Here is a 25,757-nt window from a genome sequence, read left to right on the forward strand (position 1 = left end):
TCTCTTTTCTTGCCTTTACTACTGTTTCTGCTAGAATTTTGCTCTTTTTCCAAGAAAGCATAGGCAACACAGGTCATGACCTTCCTATCTCAGCTTGGCATGCATCTCCATTTTCTCCCTTCTTTTGCAGATCTTGCACTGTTTTCTGTCATAGACACTGACATTTCTCCTTTGCTCTCTCCTCCAAATCCTGTCCACATGCTCCAGTGACCCTGTTCTATTCCAGCTCCTCACGTACTTTGTTCCCACACACAGACTCACTCTTATCCTTAACCTCACACTCTACTTTGACTTTCCCCTCATGATACAATTTGCTTCAGATGCTTCAGCCTTAGAAAATATCACCTTTGACCTTTCTTTCCTCTCCACATACAGCCTTAACTCCCGTCTCGATTTTGTTTTAGATTTAGCAGGTAGCTTGTTTACAACAAGAATCAGTAATTCTTCTTCTCTCTTTCCAACACATACCCTCTCCAACACAGCTTTTGCCCCCTGCCCTCTATGGCAACTATTCTTGCCAGACACTGCAAAAACTTCTTTCTTGCCATTCTTGTTCTCATTGTCCTTGACATATCTTTCATGCAGCTTCCCATCCTTTTCTTTACCTAAGATTGTCTGCTCCCTTTACATGATACTGCCTTCTACCAGTCTCCCTTTCTGTTCATGCTTTTGTCACATCCTCTATAAATCCATCTCAGATTTCTTCCCCATACAGGAAGGAGTTACAAAAAGTCTGTTCTCTTCTTTCTTTATATTTATATTATTTGTATAAGAAAATAAACTGCAGGTGTTCAAAGACATACCTTCTTTTTCATAGAATAGAATAATTAGGGTTGGAAAGGACCTTAAGATCATCTAGTTCCAACCCCTCTGTCATGGGCAGGGACACCTTACATTAAATCGTATCACCCAAGGCCTCATCCAACCTGGTCTTGAACACTGCCAGGGATGGAGCATTCACAACCTCCCTGGGCAACCTATTCCAGTGGCTCACCAACCTAACAGGAAAGAATTTCCTTCTTGTATCCAATCTAAACTTCCCCTGTTTAAGTTTTAACTCATTACCCCTTGTCCTATCACTACAGTCCCTAATGAAGAGTCCCTCTCCAGCATCCCTATAGGCCCCCTTCAGATACTGGAAGGCTGCTATGAGGTCTCCACGCAGCCTTCTCTTCTCCAGGCTGAACAGCCTCAACTTCCTCAGCCTGTGTTCAGACAGGAGGTGCTCCAGTCCCCTGATCACCCTCGTGGCCCTCCTCTGGACTTGTTCCAACAGTTCCATGTCCTTTTTATGTTGAGGACACCAGAACTGCACACAATACTCCAGGTGAGGTCTCACAAGAGCAGAGTAGAGGGGCAGGATCACCTCCTTCGACCTGCTGGTCACGTTCCTTTTGATGCAGCCCAGGATATGGTTGGCTTTCTGGGCTGCGAGCACACACTGCCGGCCCATGTTCATTTTCTCATCAACCAACACCCCCAAGTCCTTCTCCGCAGGGCTCCTCTGAATCTCTTCTCTGCCCAACCTGTAACTGTGCCTGGGATTCCTCCAACCCAGGTGTAGGACCTTGCACTTGGCATGGTTAAACCTCATAAGGTTGGCATCAGCCCACCTCACAAGTGTGTCAAGGTCCCTCTGGATGGCATTCCTTCCCTCCAGGGTATCAACTGAACCACACAGCTTGGTGTCATCGGCAAACTTGCTGAGGGTGCACTCAATCCCACTGTCCATGTCAGCTACAAAGATGTTGAACAAGACCGGTCCCAACATCGATCCCTGAGGGACACCACTTGTTACTGGTCTCCAGCCGGACATTGAGCCATTGACCACAACTCTTTGTGTGCAGCCATCCAGCCAGTTCTTTATCCACTGAGTGGTCCAGCCATCAAATTGATGTCGCTCCAATTTAGAGACAAGGATGTCAAACACTTTACACAAGTCCAGGTAGATGACATTAACTGCTCTACCCCTACCCATCACTTCCGTAGCCCCATCATAGAAGGCCACCAAATTGGTCAGACAGGATTTCCCCTTAGTGAAGCCATGCTGGCTGTCACCAAGCACCTTGTTGATTTTCATGTGCCTTAGCATGCCTTCCAGGAGAATCTGCTCCAAGATTTTGCCAGGTACAGAGGTGAGACTGACTGGTCTGTAATTCCCTGGGTCATCCGTTTTCCCCTTCTTTAAAATGGGGGTTATATTTCCCTTTTTCTACTTGTCGGGAACTTCACCTGACTGCCATGATTTCTCAAATATGATGGCCAGCGGCTTCGCAACTTCATTTGACAGCTCCTTCAGGACCCACGGATGGATCTCATCAGGACCTGTGGACTTGTGCACATTCAGATTTTTAAGATGGTCTTGAACCAGTTCCTCTCTTACAGTGGGTGCAAGGTCTTCATTCTGCAAGAAAGTCTGCTTTGTGGATTTCTATCTGTCTGTGGGTACCTGACTTCTTTGTAAGTTAAATAGAGTGCAGTGTCCCTGCCCATGGCAGTGGGCCTGAAACTAGATGATCTTAAGGTGCTTTCCAACCCTAACGATTCTATGATTCTATGATTCTAAAAAAGCTAAGGAAGGCCCTTAATTATCTTCTGACATATACTCTCCAATAACACTCTCTTGGATCAGTGGATCATACTTTCACATTCCTGAAGCTGAAGCATATTATAAAAGTACTTTTTTTAATAACATATGTATTGTAGATCCTATCAGACTGTTCCTATGTTCACTAAGACTTTCAGTAAAACATTTTAAAGATTAATTTTCTGCATCCTCTCAGGTATTCCCTTCATACACATACATGCACACAGAACAAATCCTTCATCACTTCTACCTAACTTATTGCAACACTGTTTTGTCCAACATTAATGAACACTGCTGTGTCACACTTAGATTGTTGTTGCAAAGACCATCCCCCAGTTCAGGGACTTCATAATATTTCCTTTCTTTCTTCTCTTGTCTCTCTCCTTGCTTGCTGCAGTATATATTATAGCAACCTGTGAACACTCTTCACACTTCTCTATTTTTAATTTTCAATTTATTATTGGACTCTGATGCACAGTCAGTGTCAGGACTGGTTTTCCTCTTGTTCTGTTTTCAAATAAGCTTTTACCTCCAAGCTGCCCTTCATGATTGCCTTAACATTTGCAAATACAACTTCCCTTCTACTAATTCCCCATTCCAGAAGTTCTCTCTTTTCTGTGATGCCCACAAAAAAAAAAGCTTGAGAACAAATTTTATCATTTTATTAATAGAAATATCATGCTGTTGTTAAAAATAACCACTAAGCTGGCAGGCATAGCATAATCATCTCTCAATAGCCCTCTATGTCCATCTACCTGTAAGCATACAATTTTTCTTGGGTTATGGTAAAATTGTATGCTCTTTAGGGCAGGGACTAGCTCTCTCTTCTGTGTTTGCACATTGCTTAATACAATGATGTCCTGGTTAGTGACTCCTGGGTGGACAAGTAAATAATAATGATAATATCTCCTCTCTTCCTTCTACAGAGCTCACCCACTGAGCTTACGGCCTAAATGAAACCCAGGGTGATTAATAATGCATCCTTTTACTGACTCTTACATGTTATTATTCTTGTCACCTGTCAGGATCCACTTTGAGGGAAATCTGTTGTTTTCTGATGAAAAAGAGAGTGAAAAAGAGGCAATTTCTTTTGCCCAAGTCATCAGAAAAAAAAAAAAAAAAAAAAAAAGGATGAATCATAGTGAAAAAAAGCATGAAAGAATGAAACCTACTATCCTGGAAGGTAGTCTTAGAAGTCGATGGAGTTTTGAGGGACTCTTATAATGATCCCCGAATGTTATGTTAGGAATACAACTTTCAGCCCTATTCTGGTACTATGCTTATTATTGTGTAGACATTTGCCAACTGAAAACTAGACTGAAAGACCATCAACTCATTTCACATAGGCCACTGAACCATAAGTAGATGATAATGAATTTTGGTTCCTACCAACATGGACCAGATTTAAAGCGATGACCTAGAGGTGAGAAACTCTACATTTCATTACCATTCCCCTGAGTAATCCAGTTCTCAAATCACAGGATGAAAAGAAGGAGTGAAAAACCAAGCCTTCCTGGTGTGAGTTAAAGGTCTGCATGAACTTTGAATTTCAAAGCTTTTTTCTCAATCATTAATTTCATTCAACTAAAGTAGACTTTAAAGTCTTTAATTTATGACTGATAATCTCAATAGTCAAAATAAAGAGAAAAACAATTTCAAAAAGAATTGGAGGGTAGTTAATTCCTCTTGCTGCCATTCACCCATCCCCCTTCCATTTTTCTTTGTCACAACCAGCCCAGTGAGAGAGATCAGATTAAATATGATTGCCTACTTTCTGCCTAGCTTACCTATAGTGTTTTCAAAAATAAATGTTATGGCTGGTCTTGTATGAGTTTCAAACACGTATTTGGCCTCTTAATATTTTATTTGGGTTTTTTTACATTTTTTCTTTAATACTTTAAAGTTTTTGTAGTGAGGGAAAATAGCTAGCACAGTGAACTACACAAGTGAACCAGTTTGCATATGGATGCTTGAAAGATCCTAAGCCTGATTTTCTCTAGCACTGGACTACTAGAAAAGTTATGGATAAATCATAATGAACAAATGCACATTTCAGCTTTTGCTAAATGGGTCTTAGGAAAATAAACTGTGGAAAGATTGCAAGTTGGTGCCATTGAAATGACAACTAAAGAATAAACATAATGCGATCAAATTCATTCTTACTAAACTTTAGACCTTTTGCTGTAATTCTTTATATAAAAATCTCCTTTTTTCCTTGACCATTAATACTGATAATTATATCTGTATTTCTTAAGAATATTATGAGTTTCCATTTCTGCATAGTAGCAGATTGAATTTATTCACCTTACGGATATATTATTATCACAGATAATAACTGCAGCATGATAATTATCATTAATTATTCATTTGGATTAAGAGGCAAATAGGCTTGCATTCAAGGGTCTTCCAGAGCAGTGTTCATTGTTCCAGGGCCCTGTGTGCCAGTGTGACTAATTCATACTCCTTTCAGTGCCACTGTTGACATCTGACCAGTCCCATATGTATTTATTTCAAAATATTATAAAAAGAATAAGTGCATCATTTCAGGACATAACCACTAAAATAGACATATGGTTCTTTTCTGCCCTGAGTGAGAATGCACAATTTTCCATTAGAGGATATGCTCACAGAGTATCTCTTCAGTAGATCTGTATGTATGCCTTATCTTTGCATTCTTATGTCATCCTACTTAAGCTTATATAAGCCAGTATATTTACATAATAGTTTTTAGCACAAATAATAATGTGTGAAGCTGTACAATTTGTTGTTCACTGAACATAATATTTAGTCAAACTGATTTTAATCCGTTCTGAAGCTGAACTAGGTTTAATGTACAAAGATCTTCTCAGCACAAGGTTAGAAAAATCCAAGGTGAGGGAAAAAATTAGAAAGAAGGGGGGGACAGCTGATGAAAAAGGGACAATAAATAATATAAATGCTAATTCCTTTATGTGGCTTTCACCCAATACTTATTAGCAAGCCTCTCTCTCATTTCCTCTCTAATCTTTGCTTCATATCTAAAAAAATGTCTTGAAGGTAGTAACATGATCATCTGAGGACCAACATGACAGCTCCAATATGCACAGAGTGATAAATGTCAGTCTGGCTTTTATAGCTCTGAGGCTGCACTTATATATGCCCTCTGTGACTTACCATCTTTGCTTCCACAGATGATTCCTTTTTATTGTTACTGTGTCAGCATGGGTCCAATGCTATTCAATATGAATTGCTCTGTAACAGTCTGGAACCCTCCTCCTCTAACTTCAGTTTTAGCTTGTTCTACTATTTCTATGCTTAATTTTAAGGTCACGTCCCCAGTGCCATGGAACAAAAGCAGCAGATTATATGTGGAGCAGTATGCACTCTATTAGATATAAACACAGGGCAAGGAAAAAAGAATTAGATGCAGAGACAGCAAGAGGAAATAGTGGTATAAATGCTGCTGAAATATATTATGGAAATGCCAGTAAAAAACTACAAATTTCCACAAGATAAAATGAAACCATCAGGAGGGGTTATTACCCTCCTAAGAATGGTAATCCCTTTTTGCACTCACATGTATCACCAATATATTGTTGGCAGAAAGATTTATGTGGGGTGGAAAAATACATAAGCACTTGGGTCAAAATTGACAGGGCACAACAGAAAGAACATACGTGTCATTGTACCCTCCAAAACGTGCACTGAGAACCCAGCACCTAGAAAGAAAGAAGGCAGCAGAGTTTTACAGCCCGCTTGCGTAGGTCATCTGGATAGTGACACATCCACTGTAAAACTGATGATGGGTGAAATCAGGAGGTTCCATAGGATTTTGAAATGGAAACAGAGCTACAGTAGATGAGATGAGGGTTGAGATGGCATGGTTGCAGTGAAGGACTCCATTAACAAGTGAGAGGGAAAGATGTCAAATAATGTTAGCATATCAGGGCATAACTAGTATGTGTCTCTGGCAGACAAAATTACATTTGTCGAATCAAAAGGAAATAGACCTCAATGCATTTAGCAAAGTCATGATATTCATAATTTGTTTCAAAGACATATTTGTGCAGAGGGTAGAGAATAGAGGGGAAGAATTTATTAATTGCTGATAAGTTTTTGGAGAACCATGGATAGGGCTCCTAGGCCAGGCAAGAAAAACAATACAAAATTATTTAGAACTAATTCTACAGTGCAATACCATACAGCAATACACAGCAAAAAAAAAGCATTGGCAGAAATTGTAGTGATGATAACTTGCAGGGATCTTTCATAAGATGTCAGTAGCATCCAGTCAAATTACAGGGGTTTTTTAGTCTGACTCATGAAATGTGGTGTTGAATCCTAATCAGTGTCAGAAGGAGTGTTTTTCTTAAAGCCCCCTATCCTTTACAGAACTTTTAAACCATAATACTATGAACTTGGAAGAAGAATGATTTCACTTCATTAAGTAACTTCTTTCTTATAAATAAAGCAACAGTTCTTAGCATTCAAGTTGGTTAAGAATTCACTGGTGTGTGTGAAAACCTCAGTCTCATCCTCCCTCTTTATATTTTCTGTTAGAGTTCATTGTATGTTACCAAAATATCTGAGTCCCTATTTTTCTTCACTTTTCTATAATCACACGAATTTATGTATATTTCCTTCAGTGGGGTCATAATGGTGGCACACTGCGTCCTTTTGTGTTAACATTGGTGGCTACCCAAGATGAAGGCAATGAAGCAACCAGGGCTGATTGCAGCAGAATGTGAAAAACTAACTCTCAGTATGAGTTCATACTAAAGAGAGATATAGGAACAGAAACTATTCAGTTTCTACATTATCTAATATATACTAAAAGCAATATGAAAAATCTTCCAAATATGTCATTATAAGTTTTCAAGTTTTAGTGAGTGATGGACTTAACTAGTGTTCATTGAAGGCTGTCTCCAGTGGAAAACCTTTTTAATTTTTATTATTATTTACTCACTTTTAAATCTCTTTTGAAAAAGGAGATAAGATACTTGTCTTTTGCACCAACTTCCTTCCCAGCAACTTCCAGCAAACAAAAGTTTGTGAATTAAACAAAAAAGATTTTTCATCCTGATGATTAAAAAACAGATCATTTCATTCTTTAAAAGAATGAAAGCTAAACTGGAGTTTTTAATGGAAGCAGTTCATAATCTTAATTAGCAAGTTCTGAAATAAGTTCTAGATAATTATTTTTTCATCTGTTAGAATGTCAGAGCATTTTATTCAGGGTTTATGAGAAGTCTGGTAGCACTAGTATGTAACCCTCCACAAAGCAAAAGAGATTTTATTTTAAAGGTTGGCATAACTGTCATAATTACATACAATATTTGTATGAGAAAACAAAGTAGATCAAAGAGAGTGGCAGAGGAGAGACAAACAGCCGCAGCAACAGATTTCATTCTCAGAAAATGAGACAAAATAAATTATATTTGATCTCTGTTAACACTGTTATAATTTCACCAGGAATAATCTCTGGATCTTGTGTACTACTTCTAATCCTCCTCAGGTACTGGGCTGTCTGTAGAAGTCACTTCTGTCTGATGCTGGGTTTTTTCTGTTCTGCTGCTGCAGTGCTGAACATGTAGCAGGGAAATGCACTCTTGATCTCTCTGTTGATAATTTTAGTCATATCTAAATTGGCAGGACATGAGTGAACTAGAACAGATGAGTAACAAACTGGGTGTGACTGGACATAATTGAGTAAGGAATTTTCCACATCACCAAGCAGAGAACAAAGAAAAGTAGCCAAAAGCTGACTATATCCCAATGTTACAAATACTGACATTTTGAGAAGAGATCTGCACAGGATTACATTATTGTATTACTATATTTTCTCCCTGTATTTCCCAATCAAGCCCATTAGAAGAGGCTGCTTGACTGTTAGGGTTTTTTTTCAACTTATTTATGGAAAGATATTTTTACAGGCTAACCCAGTTAAGCTTGACAGCTTGTTTACAATAGGACCCAGAAGACACATTACTCTATGCACAACAATATAAATATACATTTAAGATGCACACTTACGTTCATAACATTTGTTAAACATTTCAAGTGCACACTAATCAGTTATCCAGAATGATCTAATTCTCTATTTAAATATCATGAAGGTGGAGAGATTGTTTAGCTTGCTGAGACTGACGTTATTGTAAATAGCATGTGGTTTAGGAAAATCGTATAACATAGCTACTTTCTTAAAAGGTAATAATGTAAGAGGTTTAAACTTCATCAGAAAGTCAGAACAATGTTTTACCTCTGTTTGCATGATATTTTCAATTTGGAAATCCAGCCTGCCTCAAACTGAAATTAAGTTAGGTTATTGGCCTTTTCCTTGACTGAGCCTATATCTATCTTATTAATTGGTGTGGACAAATGGGAATGAATTTAGAGATCAAAAGAGTTCTTGCTGAGAACTTGAAATCCACTTCATGCTCACTCTGGGTGAAGTGGTTACATTTGACCTGCTCCAGCTTGGCAGTGGGATGTAGAACCCCAGGAGCAATGCAAGAGCTCCCCTGGTTTTCTTCCATCCAGAAGAAATCTGGTGTGTGAACTGCATCTTTGAGATACAGATCAAACCACTGGGAGATCACTCCAAAAAAAGTCTGCCAAAATGGCTGACAGAAACCAGGTCTCAGATGCCATTTTTTTGGAAAATTATCCTCTCAAGTCTGAAAAATTGTCAGTGAAGACAAATTAAGATTCAGACGGGCTCCTCTCCATTTGGAAGCTCAGTAGAGATCTGAGAGTAGGATTTTGCATTTCCTTATAACAAATCAATTTCCTTAAAAAACCCAACACAGATATTATTAATATCTGGTTTTAAATTACTCCATTGAAATACTGCACTGTGTTGTTACAGGTGAATTATTAATCTGCTGCCATACTCAGGGTGTTAACACTGGAAGTACTGACAAACACACTCAATAGCAGCTTCAAAATATATTACTCCTCAATCTTGTTTACCACTACATTAGAACACAGCAGTAATGGAAAAATCTCAGTTTGTTCTGAAACTGAAAAAGAGCCGTCCATTGGCAGAACACAGAACTGTGTTAGAAGTTCACTTTTTCTCCATCTATGCAGCGTGAAAATTGTGAAACAGTTTTTCAAAGTCCTGTGGCAAAGCCTGAAAGGAAATGAGCTAAAGTGTAGGATGGTGAGCATTTACATATAACTTTAAAACCTACTCCTAACCTCCAAAAATTATGGTTGCATTATAGATGATAGGTTGAAATGAGCTGCTACCTAGTCCTCTTTATATTTCCTAATGAAACCTCAGTTACCACTCCTCTTCAGAAGACAGTCGTCTCCCAAAAAAATTGAACAGTGATTCTGCTTTTTGTATTACTGCTTAGTTCTCTTTTTCCTCAGGGATGACTGATGTCATAAAAATTAAGTAGAAGAATTCTAAGGGATAGCTGGTTTATGTCAAGTGCACAGTGCACAGTACATGTCTTCAGCTATTTTGTCACAGTTTTCAGTCCTCTCTTCTTTCATATTCACATTCTGCCAACATTTATGGAATTAAGCTACCTTGGCAAAAAAAATGTCAAATAATGGATTTGCATGCTACTTACCTGAGTATTCATGGAAAAGGAATTTTAGAGTAGCACAGCTTTGAAATTCAGAGTTTTACATACTCTTCCTGTCAGGAAATGAAAAAAGTCAAACACACAAAGTGTGCTTTTAGTCTGAATCACAATGAATTCAGGCTTTGATTTAAAAAAAGGCACCCAAGTGCAGAATCATCTGGATTGACATATATCTCTAAGTACTCCTGAGCTGCACAACACTGGGTAGGGGTTCCAGAGAGTCTCCCGCATCTCCACAAGATCCTGCAGCTCCATACTTCCAACTTCTTAGCATCCTCAAGTAGTAGAATTAAGTCTTTCACAAAGACAGGGATGGATAGCAAGGTGAGAGCTCCATGCTGACACAGCTCAAGCTTTCTCTCCTAAAACTGTGCCTTTCAGTAAAAGCAGAGCTATCTCTGCAAAGCACTATGCTATGTAGTAAACGTACCACAAGCCACCAGATTTGCATAGGACAGCGCACATGCTTTTGTTAGCCACAAGTTTGGTTGACTCTAAACAATCAGGATGCAAAGAAACCTTGGTTATCTTGTATTAACAGAACACTCTTGGTGATCAGTTCATAGTATTTTAAAAGTTCATGAAAAAAATCACTGGATAATTAAGGAAATAGTGATCTCTTTGTGGCTATTTCATGAGCAGAAAGAAAGGTTAAATTCATGGGATAAATTATTCATTGTGAGTTATTCACTCAGCTTTAATAGTTTGTAATTCTATAAAGAGCTTTGCTTAAGAAATGCACTATATAAATCAATCAATAGCACTAATAATATGCAGGAAGGATTTTCTCCTTTGTGATCTGCTTTTCAATAAATTGTACCCCCTTGACACTTCAACTGCCATTATATGACCATTCTTCCCCACCGCCCCAACCTGCCTATCACTGGGCCACAGCTGTGATGTTCAGACACCCAGCCTCACTCCTCCTCACACCAGTTTACCAGTTTAACCCATTGCACTTAAAGGTCCATGAGTGTTTGTTTGTACCTTTAGTCTCTTCTTTATATATCTATCTTGTTAAGAGTTCAAGCAAATGCAGTTACATGCACACTCATGCCTGCATGTTTTGTTACAACATAGTTGTTTAGTTGCACCATCAGCGTATTGGAAATTGAACAGCATGGCACAGGCTTCATGCTGTGAAATCTGAATTTCAGCTACCTTCTCTGCAGCCATATGCTAGAGATGTTGAAACACACCTCATGTAAATCCCAGAGCTTCCAAATACTTACATCATTCCTCCAGTGGTTTGGGGAATGATACTTGGAGAGGATACAGCTATATCTGAGTAAAGCTGCAGCAACACACACTTCAGGGGATGGTAGCTGCTTCAGAAAGTGTACTGGTGCTCTGCAGGCTTGTGCAGCCAGGGCTGAGGTATATGTTGTCACAACCCTGGACACCCTAAGTCATGTCCATCCAATCTAGATTAAAGCTAGTGTGAATATGTATACGCACTCCAAATCATAGCTTGATCATACCCTTGGGCACAAACAGGTTTACTCCTGTGATCAGCAGCCTATTTACTTCTCTCCCATTCTCCAGCACTTGTTAATTCACAGGGGCCTGACACTACAGCTCTTGAAATGAATGTCAAAACTACCATTAACTCATGTGGGCAGAAGTCCAGCCCTTTTTACTGTTAGAGTTCAATCCCCTTCAGACACAGATCCTTTATATTTTTCACCTCCTCTTTCCTTCCAGTGCAATGCTCCTAGTACCTTCCAGATGCCTCCTTGGCAGCCAGTCCCTTCTTTCCATACAGAGGTCGTCCAAAGGCAGCAGGACTGAGAAATGTGCAGCCTCTGAGGCTGAAGTGTTTGACTACATTTTCAAGAGTCTTGCTCATAAAGTGATGTGAGTTGCTGTATAATAAGATTAGCACTCCTGCAGTTCTACTCAGATGGTAACACTGAATGGGGTGAATTTCTTGCTCAAGCTGGAATGCGATGTTAATAATTTTGTGTTCTGCTACCATACATTCTTTTGGTCTGACCAGTGCAACCAGATGCTCACTGTGATCCTAAATTGGACTATATGGGAATGTTTCTTCCTCTGTTTCATACACATATTACTACTATGTTGACATGTTTTTCCAGTTAATTGCTTTTCTCCTTAACTGGCTAATTTAGAACTTGTCCTGAGTGGGATCAAGATGTTAATGCTTCGATAAAACCCCTCAAAAATTACTAATACTGATATAATCTAGATTCTTTAAAGTGTAATTATATTGAACTGGAAATCACACAAGTTTGGATTCTCTTTAAATATTCATTTGGCTATTAGTCAATTGACTATGACCCAAAAAAATTCCTTTTTGGGTATATTTCAACCCTTGTATTTCTGATTCTGAACAGACTCAGAAAGTACAAAGACAAGTGGAAGTGTGTAACTAACTCATTCTTCCTGTTACAGTTGGGACTCATTTTTTTTTTACTGTGTGTATTTTGACTTGTATCCAACATTTCACATGAAAACCTTTAAGTAGTTTTCTATGGTGCATCTAACAAATCTCCTGCACAGTTAAATATATCTTGCTTTTTCAGGCTTATTGGCTAGTAATTATTCTTTTGTAGACTAATACTCTCAAACGGTATGATTTTCAGTGGATTGTACTCTCATTTTATGAGCATCCACTTGGAAGCTTCTCAGTTCAACCTGTGGAAGTACTGAGTACCATCCCTGCATACCCCATAATGTTCAAACTCTCAAGAAATGTTAGCCACCTCCATTTGAACACCCAAACTGTTAGATGACTGATGGAAATAGAAGAAGAAACAAGGGTTAGAAAGGCACAGAAGAAATAAGGGGTTAGATTCACTTGTTGACCTGTGGAGATACAGAAAATCTAAAGGAACTGCTGAAATAATGAGAACTGCCTATCCTGTGCAATAAATGAGGAAAGTATCGTGAGGGAAAAGACAGGTTGTGGATCATATTATTGAAGACTGTACCATAATGTGTCTCCACCAGAGGGACAGATTACATACTACTTATGCATATTGTGTTAATTGTGTTTCTCTTTGAAGTTCTTCAGTCTTAATACTGTTCTTTGCCTATAAAATGTTGAATGTTAATTAAATGTTAATATTAATTTTATTTTTTTTTAAGAGGTGCTGATTGTGTTTAGGTCTTTAGCAAAGAAATTAATAAATTGATCAATTTTCACTATATCTCAGCAATCTGTCAAACAGGCAGGTAGGAACAACACCATAGTTTTTTAAAAGTATATACAGAAAGATTAGTCAGAGAGATGTATTGCTAGTCAGGGAACAAATCTGACCCCAGAGAGCCTGAGTTTAACCTTTTAAGCATTCCTCCTACTGAAATTTTTGAACACTACCATGGAAAGCAGTTCCCTATGTATTTGTGCTTTTCCTTTATTATATATAGTTTTAATACCCCACAAAATAAAAAGTGCTGAACCATGCCTGGTATTTTATTGTGCTCCTAAACTATTATGAGTTAAGTATGACAGATGCCCTTCTCTTCAAACTACAGAAGGTTTTTTTTCCCAGCTCAATCACAGAGCATTTCCATTAAAAGCTGAAGACCCCATCTCTAACCCTGGTAATACCTGCTCTGCATGATTAATTATTTCACACATTCTGTAGTCCATTAGGGAAGTGCCTGATGGCCTCAGGACACAAATATCTGGCCTTTATAGACATTATTTTGCCAACCTTTTTCTTCTCTGTCTTTTTTCAGTGAAATAGAAAACAGAATATTACTTTGTTTCTTCATTGCCATGTTTGTTTCATTTATTTCTAATTAAGATTTTTCATAAAAGTCATTAACATATACTTTCAATAATTTATTTTTGTAAAAACTGAAGTATCTTTTTCAAAGATAAATATCTTACCAAATATCAGGTCATTCTAAAAAATATATAAGATCAATGAAGTCTGTAGAAATATATGTACCTCATGTTAGAAGACTGGGTCAAATATTAGTTTCAGTAACGACAGTGTAGAAACTAGAAAAAAAGGTGCAGATATTTAGATCAATAGCAGCGTAACGGAGAACAGCATTGCGCTTCGAGGCTGTGCTGCTGATACAGTGGTCTGCTGTCTTCTATTTGAGTAGTTCTAGTGGGGAAAAGAGGATGAACCTGAATTTTATCTGTTGTAATAATATCTAATTCTGGCTTGCAAAATACTTTCTTCTCATTTTGCCTTTCAGATACAAAATAATAAGCTTTTATATAGGAGAACCTCTGGGTAAATTCTATGCTGCCACATTTCAAAACTGGAGAAAACAAATACAACCCCGATTGCAGTGAAAAACCCTGCCAAAAATCCCTATACTTTCAAACTAACCCAGATTGCACCCAACACTCACTTTAAGATAGTAATGACACAACATTCTACTTAGCTTGTTTTCTTGCATCAGAACAGTACATACCTTTCCTTCAACATTCTGAAAATTGGACCACTGTTTAAATTAGTTGGGCTTTCTTCATGATACCAGAAAGCACTAAAATATATTTTATATATTGATTTACTGGTGTTTTGATGTTAAGATTTTGGTATTCTTTTTTCCATCTGTTTTAAAACACCTCATCCATCTCAATAATTGAAGCTGACAGTGAATTTAAAAAATATAAATGGTTAGTCTGATATTAACTTAAACATAACTCAAAAAAAAAAACCCTTAAATTTAAATCCTGCAAGTTTCAAACAATATAAGATTTCTGTTTTGAGCTTTATATCTAAATTACACTTGTCAGAGGTCACAACAATTTCATTCCCAGTTGTAGATTGTAAGAGCAGAGGCAAATGCAACGCATAAGAGGACTGTGTATGAAGATGCTCCTCTTTACGCAGACAAAGTTATGTTGACTATACATGTCATTTTGGACCCCCAACTAGGTGTCTAAATTTAGCTGGAATGAACAGAGCTCTCAGTCACATTACTTAATTTTCTTAACTTTATTTTACACAAGTTGAATTGAGTAAATCCCTTTTAGGGGAGATGGAGACCCTGCCCACTGGAAAATCCTTGTAAGCCAGAGTTAAAATTCTTCACGTAAGTTCTTTTCAGTCTTGTCTCTACGGAACATCTTCAATGAAATTTCTTGTGCTGTATGTAATAAGTCAAGATCACAAGAGGTTCCACTTAAACTTGAGAAGAAACTTCTTCTCAGTGAGGGTGACGGAACACTGGAACAGGCTGCCCAGGGAGGTTGTGGAGTCTCCTTCCCTGGAGACATTCAAAACCCGCCTGGACACATTCCTGTGTAACATTATCTAGGTGTTCCTGCTCCAGCAGGGGGATTGGACTAGATGACCTTTTGAGGTCCCTTCCAATCTCTAGCATACTGTGATACTGTGAAGATCATGACTGACTTCCACCATCATTAAAAAAAAAATCAGCTTCTGTCTCACAGCTTCATCCTCTGACACTCTAAATTATTCTCTACAGCCAGATTCCTAATGTTTTGACCAGTTTGTTTTAAAGAGAGATTTATCTAGATTAAGCCTAAGCTTCTGTTATGTAGACTTCAATATCTGAGTGAGTCACCTTAGATTCTTCTTAAAGTTAAGGAAGAGAGGATGAGAAATACACACTTTTAGACAGAGATTCATCTGCCTTATTCCAGAGATTTACATTAGGATGAGATATATCACAATCTGTAGATAAGAGTATCATCTCTTCAGAAATTGCTCTGGGAAATTAAGAGCTACTTTAAATGTAGACGTAATAGACAACTACATTTGGTCAGTAAAAACACACAAGAATAAGCAATCCTTTTCGGAATTCTGGATGAAGCTACAAAAAAACTCTGTCTTGGGATTTACTTTTATCAAAACTTAATTTTCCCTTTTTTTATCTACCACAGCAAAAAAGAAACAAAACAAAACACAAAAAATAGTTCAAAGACAATTTTGACACTTGTTCCACCAAACTGAAATTAAATGCAAATGCACTGACTTTCCCCATGGGATTAAAGTTCTTTAATAATAACATGTAATCCATCCCATTTTTTCTCTAAAAAATGTAGAATTTTAACATAATATTAAAGCTACTTGAATAGGGCATTATAATTAAAACTTTTGCCTTCAAAATCAAAGAAAGATGTTGAAACAATTCATTGCAGCTTGACTCAGAAATCTTGAGGTAGACATCTGAAATAGGTCAGATGTATCACACCCTTGACATGCAGAGTCCTCGCCACAAGGTAGAGCTAACAAGTTTCCATTCAGATGTGTGAGACAAGCCCAGCTCCCCAGTTTCTACAACTCCTGACCCAGAGCATGCTCTCAAGTTTGACCTTGCCAACTGTTTCTGGACTGCTCAGGACAGGGCAGGTAGCATGAGAGACTTTCCCAGCCTGTGCTTGTGCTTCTCTAGTCAGTCAGGCAGGGACTCTTGAGTATCAAAGTTGCTCACTGGAAGTATTGGCTGTTGATGCTGGTGGCTCAGAGCAGGGAGTATTTGAAGGTCCCATGACAGAGATGAGGAGAGAAGCAGCAACGACAGGCAAGCCTGCTTACTCTCAGAGTTGTCCTCTAATTTTCTTTGAGGGGAAACTTCCTTTTGCTTCCTAGTCTCTATCATTTCTTCTTTACTCTTTTTTATTCCTGCCTTCTCTATAACATTGCATCAATGCCACAGAATGCTTCTGAACTGCATGCAAATGAGGGCGCAGAACTTGCATTTAGCTGCATAACAGCAATAAATGCTATTCAAGCGTCTTTCCTGCTTAGGTAAGTTGTTGATCCCCAGGTACAGAGCTACAGTGTGCTCTGGGAAGGCAAACACCATGTCAGCCAAAAAAAAAAAAGGGGGGGGGGGGGGGGGTGTGGAATTTAAAAAGGAAAGGCTTTTTTTTCCTGAAGTGGCTGTGTTTTCTACAGTCTGTAGCTATCACTGACTGCAGCATGAGCTGTGTATATCACACATCTCTGAAAACTGAGCCAGTACAGTTTTAGTTTCCATTCTGGAACAGGTCTAGAAACAAATACCTTCCTGATTTGCTCAGAGACACTCCTGGCTCTTTATTATAGCATGTTGATATTACATCTGGATCTGTTCATTAATACATATTAAAGACATATTTAGTTATAGTTATAGTTATAGCAGATGTGGTATTGCAAATGAGCTGCCATTCCACCCCAGCTTCTCTTCACTCTCTGAACACCTACAATACATTTTCATCTTGGCAAGATTTTCACTGTAATTTGACTTTTCAGATATCTGCTAGGTATTAGTTTTTTCCTTTTTATTTCTTTTTCCAAGTGTATAAGTGATTAGTTTATACAAATTTCAGGGGGATTTTTTTTTTCTTTTTTAGATCATAGACCTATGAGGAATATATAGCTAATTTAAAATGCTTCACAGATTTACACTGAAAGAAGCTCCATAAAAGCATGACACTACAAGTTACATCAAACAAGCAAACATTTGTTATGGGGACAGTAAAATTTACTTTTCACAAAAGGAGCCTACAGTAATAATGCATTCAATTCTATTTCCCAGAATGCTTCTTAAGTATGTTAATAAAGTCTTTATTGTGTCTGCTTATAAAAGTCGCCACCATTTCCCATTAGAAAGTCTCTGTTTATTCATCAAACATTTACTGACAGTGACTGCTGGGAGCAGGCTCAGATTTCCACTCCATTACACGTTTGTGGCATAAAACACATTAATTATAGATATATTACAATATTCAACTCATTGAGGAAAAATTAGATGATCAAGGCTCATTTTCCTTGACAATAACCAAGTTAATGAAAATACTAATTACCTGATGATGAAGTGGAGCCTTCAGGATTGAACGCTTAGCATCTGTAGAAGATCTCTGTGAATCTAGCACAGAATATTAAAGCCAGAAGCACTGGAAGTCTAAAGGGTGGTTCGTGAGGTCATCATGTGCCCTTTAATCACAGGACAGAGAGTAGTTAGTTCATAACATAAACTTTTATATGCAGCTTTGATGAATGTCATGAAAAGCCACAAAAGCATAGTATTCATTTAAAACTAATTATTTTTGTAAACTGATTTTTTTTTTTAATTAGTAGATGCATTGTCTAGCTCAATCTTTTAAAGGAACTGTGGAACCTAGCAATAATGAATTCCTGTATACAGAGGCATAAGAACATCGAAATGAAGAAGAATAAGGCACAGGCACAAGACTTCCTTTATTTTCTCTGATTTCAGAAAGTCATAAACAAAACTAACAGCATATGAAGTTAAAGCATTTCAAATTCAGGAAACTTCTCCTTAATTATTTATTTATTTTTCTTTTGTGTTTCTATAATTCTTTTTACCATTTCCAATTTAGACTGGATATTGGAAACATTAAGCCAATGATGTCATCCTTTGGTTTCTTTCCAAGGTCAATTTTATTTCTCATCTGCTTTTGAGACTTTACCAATATATCTGTGTAACCAATTTTGGGATAGGAAGTTTCCTTCACTCTGCACTCTTCAGGCTGTCTGTTAAAGACAGAAGTGTCATTTGTGTTTACTCAGTTTAGTTCATTTTTTTGCAAACAACTTTTTAGCAATTACATATTGCTAAATGGGATTTTCTTGAACTGCTAAATAGTAAATAATAACAAAATAATCACAAAGTAATGTTTCTTTTCTGAAGATAGTAATAATCATGTTTAATTAACAAATTCACTTTTTAAATTTTCTGTAGGCATCAGCACTCTATGATCTCATAAAATAATATGACTATTTCTAACTTCCCCAGAATCCTGTTATAAGTCATGGAGGAAAATATCTTTAATATGATTTATTCTCCTGGCACCTATTTTTTTAATATGCTGATCTTGTGAAAACATGAAACTGAAAAAGCTGGCAACCTCCTTCATAGGAGCAGGTATACAAGTTTCATGGAAATACCATGCAGGTCTCGAGTTCACTTTCATCTTCAAGCACCTTACATTTAGGTTTGCAACATGCAGTTTACGTCCTTGGTGTAGACCATTACTACTGCTTTGTAGCTAGTTGTTGTATGTATATCATACTAAAGCAGTCACCTGATATCACTTCCCCTGTAACAGGAAAATGTCTCCCTAGCAATAATCCAACAACTTTCCAGAGCATTTCAAACAGTCAGTTCTGAAATAATTTTGAATAAATTTCTTTAAAATGCTCCACTGCTCCTGTTCTTGTAATATGTTTTTGCATCACTTCTGCTGCCAGAAATCACTTGCAATGGACTTATGCTGAGTGAATAGAATGACCTTTTAAGTTGGTAAAACACAGCAAGACACGCAGCTCAGACTTCTCTTGTTCTTGATGTTTAGCATGTCTTGATGTGTGAAATTATATTGAAGCTTATCTTTTATATCCCTGAGTTTTTGCTGAAATGAGATTCAAGCAGCATGAGTACTATGGTCACTTTGAAAACACTCAGCAAAAAAAGAAGCCGAAAATGTTTCCACTCTCTAGGTAGCAGATGAGATTCAGCAGAAGCTTTGCTTAGAATTGTTATCTAACATCAGTTATGTTTCTTTATTCTGCTGACTAGGTAAACCCAACCTCATCCACTAAAGAGGGCCAAGGAGAATATTCAGACTGAAAACATGAAAACTGTACTTTTTACATTAGCACTCTCTACCATCTTCTCTTCCATAAACAACTACCTGCCAGATTTTTTTGGCACTTCCCAGTCTTACAGTTCCACAAGTCTATTAGGAACATTTAAAATGGCTGCTTTACTTCAGACATACTACCCACATATTTTGCCTCTGACAGTTGCCAGCAGTCACTGCTCAGGTGAAGAGAAGCAAGGATGCACTTCCATGAGCTTCCTCTCTCAGCTTTCAGAAGTCTACAGGGTGAATGTTGTTCTTCATCTAACACTTCTCAGCACAATTTTTATTTTGTTTTCTCAAACTCAGATATGCCACAAAAATGGAGACTAAGCCTATCATCTAATCTACTTTTGCAATCTAAAATTTATGAGCCTCACGTTATTCAAAATAGTTTCATAGCAAACTTAAAGGCTAAAATCACAAATGGAGTACAACATCAGCATTGCAGTTGTAACTTCTCTCAGTCTTACTGCTTATTCAGCATATGGAAAGAAACAGTACGGTACTTAAAAACATGCGCCATGTGCACATGAGCAACAGGCTACCTAAGTCATTGTGTAAGAAATGCCATAGAGAAGGAGATGACTTTAAGCTTATATGTTAAGTGCATATATTCAGACTAGAACGAAAACATGTATCAGGATGGATTTGATGACCTTAAAGGTCTTTCCCAACCTAAACAGTTCTACGATTCTGTGATTATATCCATATGTTATCTATAATTCTGAAGCCATCTCCAAATATAGGTTACTAGTTAGAGTTAGGTTTTTTTCATTCTGGAGGAAACAGGAGAGGTGTTAACTCTTTTTACAGTGTATAAGGTAATCCTTAATTGGGAAATAGGATATGAGGATCCAGGCTTTTCCCATGGGATTTAAATGCCATAAACATATATATTGGCCAGATAATATAGGCAAAACAGATTGAGGAGTATATGAAACTTGTTGAGATTCAAGTATGAGATAGATGTGCTGTATATACAGTATTATCAAGACTTGAGTGGTTCTTCCCACCTTTTCTGTACAAATATAGACAACATATGTTACACATACATTGCTCAGTATAGCTGCTCCTAGGAATCATCTCATCCCTTAGGCTATATGGTATAGACTGGCTTGCATTCATTCTGCTAAGGAATAAGGCCAACTGCCCACCTTCACAGTGCAAGATATAAGGTCCTGCAGCTGCCTGGGCTCCGTGTGCTGCCTTTGTGACCCTTGAACATAATAATTGTGCTTTTGGGTTGTTGGTTTTGTTTTTTTTTTATCTCAGACTGTCCAAAACAGTATGTTTCAGCCCAGCAAGGTGATGTTTTCATAGCATAATGTGGAAGTATCTGTCACATACTTCAGATAGGGCTTTTGTTACCTGAGGGTGCAGAGCGCCTTGCATGGTGTTGGAGGACTGTGTAGGACAGAGGGAACCAAATCTGCATATAGTCTTTTCTGTATTGTCAGCCAAAGTTAGCCATCTCCAGTATGACTTTTAGGGTTTGTTTCATCAAGGCCTAATTGGTCACTCTGAAAGAAATGTCAGGAGCAAACTGAGATGGCACTCACTTATTTGACAGCATAGGAAGCATTTCAAAATTGCTGAGATTGCTCCTTCCATATTCTCTTTCTGCTTTGACCTGTTCTCATTTTGTTTTCATGTCCTTCTGCCATAGATCAAAGAGCACCTCTTCAACACCTCTGTGCTCTGACAACAGTGCAAATCGAATTGAGAGTACCCAAGCATCTAGTCCCTTCGCTTCTTTACTCAGAGCCATGCCTACATATTTCACTACATAGTTACTACTTTTTTGCATTTTTTCACATTCAAATAATTTTTCCAATGTTTGCAATTCTCTATAAATATTGCTGTAGCTTTATTCATGTCTTACTGTTCACAGAGGAACGTCTCCTAAGAATCATATACTGAGACAAAAACTCTACATCTGCACAAAGAATATTAAGTTGCATTGTATGCTATAGCAAGGTTTGATACAGAGAATGCAGGCACATTTTGCACACGTGTGCACTGGGTTTGTGATGAAAAAGTCCTTCATACCAGTCCCATAAGCTAAATGTTGGAACTGGTGTTCCTGCAGTTAGTAATGTGGCAGTAATCACTGGGACAATACCTAGAGCTTCATCTTTGCGAAAGATCTATCCTCACTGTGCTAATGTGGATCCAGTTGACCAACATAAAGACTTCAGTAGAATTCAACAGAAAAAAAAACAAATTTCTATTGTGTGAAATTGCATTAAATCTTTTCAAAAGAAGTTTTGCAAAGCAGTTCCCACTACTTTAATAGCCTCTGTAAAACTGACCATATTTTCCTTGGTTCAATAGTCAGAATTCTCATTTACAGCAATAAGAATTTTAGTAATCCCCTGCCACTGGGTCAAGTCAGTATGATGTGAAATTTCTGCCTCATTTCAGGAGGAAAAAGTTTAAGCAGGATTGAAAAACAGCATTAAAAATTATGGGTAAAGTTGAAAACAGAGACACTTTTTTTGTGTATACATTAAACATTAGCATAGATTTTAGAAGCAGTTTGTCACAGGGATGCCATAGGATATTATAACACATGATTACATTTCTGACAAAGAAATAAGCAAAAAAGGCAGCTTCAAGCAACATGAAGAGAGAACTGGCAGCCACACTTTGCTGATATGGAGTACCATTTTCTACCCAAGCAGGAAACATCAGTTTAAATATGGTTCAACATCAGCCACTATTACAATTGGTGGTTCATATGCACCAAATTATGCAAAATTGAACCTTTGCAACTTAAGTTTGAAACCCACTCTGTCTTTACAAGGCATATACATTTCTCATGTTTCTCATGTTCTACCAGTCTCAGCTGACTGTCTCGGGTCCTGCCAGTGAAGAGATTTAGGTGAATGCCCTGGGCCATGCTCAGTCTTTCTTGTGGTGGTTCTCCACAGTTCCAGTTCAACTAATGGTCACAGGTTTCCTTCTCAAACCTTGACAGAATCAGGGCCTCAGAAGCGTTCTCTGATCTGGAAATGTGAGCACAGCCATATGGATTAAGTTAAGCTAGACACCTTAGCATGGGAGTCTGTTACCTGAACATTCACATCTGGTACTATTTGAAATAACTCGGACTCTCTCTTCTGCTCTCAACCTGCAGTTCCAGGAAGGCATAATTTTTCTTCAGGTCCTATATCACATCTGGCAATCCTATGGAGCTGACACTCATATCCTTTAACATTTCTGATGGCACTAAAGACTTCTGTCTTTAAAACTGTCCTAAATTTATGACTAGTGTGTAAAATTAAACAAAAAGATTCCCAGCCATGATGTACAGTCCCCCACTGCTCATTGTGCATTTCTAGCCAGACTTTTATGTGTATTTAGGTGTTTACATGGGAGGATGGGATTCCAGAATGATTTTTCTAAACAGCTAAGCAGCTTAGGTGCCTATTTTCCATTGAGATCAAGAGAACTTGGGCACCTAACACATTAAGTAGCTTTAAATATTTTATTTGAATCTCTCAATAATTTATATTTTTAAAATCCTACCTCTTGCAGTAAAAATGTACTGGTATTAACAGCTTAAGCTTATTCACATTTCCCAGTAAAAGACAAACTAATAGCAGAAATCATTCGGGTTTCTCCTTTTGCACACAATCTTCAGGTCCTTTTATATTTTAAGCCATCCCCCAAAAGCCTGAATAAAAACCCATTTAGTTTTATAGCATTCAAGAGCCCATATGAATTTCAGTGAAGAGTGGAAACAAATTTCATTTGTGCAAGTTCTTCAGAAGACCACTCAGCCATCAATGTTGTTATTTCTGGGGTTGGTGTATCATCCTGGTTATGACTCTCTTTCCTGTAAGCATTAATTATTACATCAGCAGTTATCCTTCTTTCATACTTTGAGGAAAGGGGTCTGATTCATCAGAAGACATTTTTATATTGCTTACATTCCTTTGTATATTTTGTTTTTATTTTTTTGTGCCTCTCAACCCCATGTAAATGAAAATACACTATGAAAAAGACAGTGAAATAATATTGGAAAAAAAAAAAAAAGGTGTTATTCCACGAGGTGAGGGAGCAAGGAATCAGCTCACACTACCGATTTCCAAGTGAGTGCTGAAAATGTTCAGCTTGAGATTCAATGCTGCCCATTGCCGCAAGTGTTGTGTTGTGTTCTCTTGATTGTTTCAAACCACAGGCATGGCACATCTTTCTGAAGTCCTTGATGATAAATTTACCACACTCATAGCAGATTTGCAATCAGAGAATATTCTAAGGACACCAAGTCTTGAATCTTACCAGTGGAAAACCAGGGTTACTACACGACACCCACTTAACCACCATTCTCCATGTAGTCTGTCTTGAATCAGAAACTCAGAGTAAAACTAACATGACTCTTCAGTAACACTGACCAAAAAAAACCCAAGCCATCCCTCCTTCACGGATCTTGAAAAATCACATCTGTGGTTCATATAGAAGACATTTTCCCACTGCTAACGTATTTCTGAGAGAGACACATTTTTCTTCACTAGTTTAATATCTAACACTTTCAAAGTCTTCAGAGGCTTAGTGCCTAGCTCTAGATATTTGTTAATGTGATTTTTCTGACCTGAACATTTTTCTATAATTTTATCCCTCCAGCATGGCATGTAACATTTAAGTTAAAAAGACTGTGGGGATACAAAGAAGGAGTTATTCTGCTAGAGTCTGAAGTTAAATTCTAACGTTTACAAAGAACAAGGTGAAAAGAAACCTTTAATGTCCTAATTCATAAAGATGTTAATTTTGACAGCTAAAATATAATACAAAAGAATGAAAGGAAAGAAAGAAAATAGTTTACCTCTAAAATGCTTTCTTTGAATGTAGCAGGTGCCCCAAGACACGTTATACTGCCTGCTTTAATTTGTCTTTAATATCAGATATGTCTTATTGATTTCTTCTGTGTATGTTTTCATTCTGAATAATTCAGAGGCACAATTTTTTTCCATGATGGTCAATAGCCACAGAAAATTCTGAAGATAATCAATTGAGCTCTGCCTGATGATTACTAGTGTTGATATCCCCCAAAGTGTGGGAGTCAAAAAGGCCAAGGATAGTATGACACAACAGTCAATCAGTGCAATCAGTGGAACTATCAACACTGGCTGTATGATGAAAACCAGATCCATGCCAAGGATCCATAATGGGTCCTAAAAGTTCAGAAGCTTGACTTCTCGTCATATGCTACAACAGATGGACAATGTAAGATTAGATTCAAAAAGCCTTCCTGTCTTTATTCTTTTCTCAAACTGATAGGACCATAAAACAGCTGTGTGGTATGATTTACATCACATTCTATTTCTTTGTTTTATTTTTTGCTGGTTTTAAACTTTCCCAATAACATATACCTTCAATGAAATGAGCAAGGTGAGCATGTGGTCAACAAACACTCATAGAAACAGGTAGAAATATATGGATTTAGACCTAATGCTGACAGATAATGTCTTTAGCCACATCTGACAGCCCTAGTAATTCCCATCATATCCTTCCTCAAAATCATGGCACCTCATATTCAATTTATTGTGAAAAAATGTTATTCTTTTCAGTGCAGAAATCTAATTAAGTTGTCAATAGTAGCTGACAAACTAGTACTAAACAGTGTGTAGCTACTGACTTGAGGTTTCATGCAACTTCAGCTGAAAGCAAAGCAAGAATCTGATTGACAGTAAGCACACAGATTACACACACACATATATATGTATATCTATATGTATACATCTCTGCTCGGGTGGATAGCTCCAGTGGGTATCCTAACTAAAGCTATTGCCATGCAGGTCAGTGAGTAGTAGTTATGCAGCTCACCACATCTATTACCTAAATTTGTTAAATGGTGATATATGGAATTAAACACTAGATAGCTTACAACTAAATAGTTTAATGACAATCCAATATGTACAAAGTAAAGGAATAAGTTGGCAGCACTAGCTCAGTTTCCCATGGATAACTTATTTATAAATCTCTCTGTGATTTATTATTAATCTCTTTATACAATAATCACTCATGCATATAA

The 25,757-nt window shown here is 37.5% G+C and overlaps 1 long non-coding RNA gene across 1 annotated transcript; it reads right to left on the reverse strand.

Annotated features, from left to right (window-relative positions):
• Window positions 1-6,963: 6,963 nt before the first annotated feature.
• On the reverse strand, window positions 6,964-18,243 carry LOC130607153 (uncharacterized). Its single transcript, XR_008974169.1, has 3 exons — window positions 17,918-18,243; window positions 10,153-10,220; window positions 6,964-8,230 (listed from the first exon to the last, which is right to left on the reverse strand). It is a non-coding gene; the product is annotated as an uncharacterized LOC130607153 (long non-coding RNA).
• Between the last annotated feature and the right edge of the window lie 7,514 nt (window positions 18,244-25,757).

The sequence above is a fragment of the Pezoporus wallicus genome, unplaced genomic scaffold, assembly GCF_028554395.1.
Source record: "Pezoporus wallicus isolate ANWC-B61680 ecotype Strahan unplaced genomic scaffold, APGP_CSIRO_Pwel_v1 contig_16, whole genome shotgun sequence".
NCBI classification, from domain to species: Eukaryota; Metazoa; Chordata; class Aves; order Psittaciformes; family Psittacidae; genus Pezoporus; species Pezoporus wallicus.